We start from the raw sequence: 1,369 nt of genomic DNA, 5'->3' as shown, positions 1-1,369 counted from the left end.
CTGCCCAACAAATCACATATTGCTAGGTGATGTTAAAGCACATGCATAATCGTGTGATGAGAGTGGCTATCCCACCCACCCATGTAATTCGTATATGTACGTGGATGAATGGTTGAAACCTAATTTGATGAAATGTGACATAGAGATACACGACTGTGTAATGTGAAAACTAATGTAAACATGTGTAGTTTGAAGTATATCTATCATAAGCATAACTACAGAAATTTTTTAGTTTTAGCAAACATACTAAATGAAAGGGCCAGAGGGATAATTAATAGATAAATAGAGTGTAAAAAGGAGGGGTTAAAATACAAAATTTCACATGAACCAGCATTATAAATGAAACCTAATTCTCGATTTTATTATTCAGCGCCGCTTGTCGGCAAACCCTAGTTCACCACTGCCGCTTCAGACGCATCTTCTGCCTCCAATTGCCGATCCTAGACAGACGAATGGTTAGTTATCTTTAATTCTTGGTTTATATTGTTAATAATTATATGACTGACTGACTGATTCCGGATGCTGCAGGGAACTGAAGAATGCGTGTTAATTAATCTTGATAGCATGGTGATTGTTCATAGGAATGAGATCTGCGAATGCAGGTAACTAACCTAAAAAATGACATTTCTGATTAACCCTTTTTAAATATCTACAGTTGTTTTTTGTATTGGAATCCTTATTTGATCGATGAATAAACCTGAAAACATGTGTTTTTGTATTGGAATCCTTCTAAAAAGTAACATTTTAATTAAATAGCAATGCACAAAGATTTAAAATGCTCCGTAATTATCTTACAAAGATCTTTTGGTTTTTGATGTATTTTTGTCTGTAATTTCTTGTTTATTTTTTGTTTGTAGACGGTAATCTAGGGTTTATGCTGTTTAATTGTCAAGAATCATAAATTGTTATTGTTTAATCATTCAAATGTGCATTTTTTCTGATATTCTTTTTGTGTTTTTCTCTTCGGTTCTACTAATAAAAAGATAAAATGGTGGCTGAAAAGGTGGTGGAACTATGCTGGAAAGAGGTTACACCGGTGAGTAATGTTTTTATTAGTTTGTTTATCGATTAATGGATTTTATTTTTTTCATCTTCAATAAAAGAAGAGAGTCATGACGTACAGTTTTGAATAAGATATGTTTTTTTTATTTTTATAAAAAAACCATGGTATAAATTTGCATGACAATTTCTTACTGGGTTAAAACTAGGAATGTTCATAGTTCGGTTATAAACCATGAAAGACCACAAGTGCAAACTGGTCATCAGTTTGGTTTTATAGACCAGTTTTGTTATTTCATATTATATTTAATAATGTATTTGTATTTTATCTTAAGTTTAGTTATAATGGTATGTATTTTCTCTTAAGCTT

At 31.4% G+C, this 1,369-nt stretch overlaps 1 long non-coding RNA gene across 1 annotated transcript; it reads left to right on the top strand.

Annotated features, from left to right (window-relative positions):
• The first annotated feature begins 375 nt into the window (after positions 1-375).
• LOC110937276 lies at positions 376-1,053 on the top strand. The gene is made up of 3 exons (XR_002590683.2): positions 376-455; positions 529-602; positions 984-1,053. It is a non-coding gene; the product is annotated as an uncharacterized LOC110937276 (long non-coding RNA).
• The last annotated feature ends 316 nt before the right edge of the window (positions 1,054-1,369 follow it).

This window comes from Helianthus annuus, chromosome 1 (genome assembly GCF_002127325.2).
Source record: "Helianthus annuus cultivar XRQ/B chromosome 1, HanXRQr2.0-SUNRISE, whole genome shotgun sequence".
In the NCBI taxonomy this organism is placed as follows: Eukaryota; Viridiplantae; Streptophyta; class Magnoliopsida; order Asterales; family Asteraceae; genus Helianthus; species Helianthus annuus.
The sequence above is the reverse complement of the archived record's forward strand: the minus strand, read 5'-3'. Positions and strand labels throughout refer to the sequence as shown.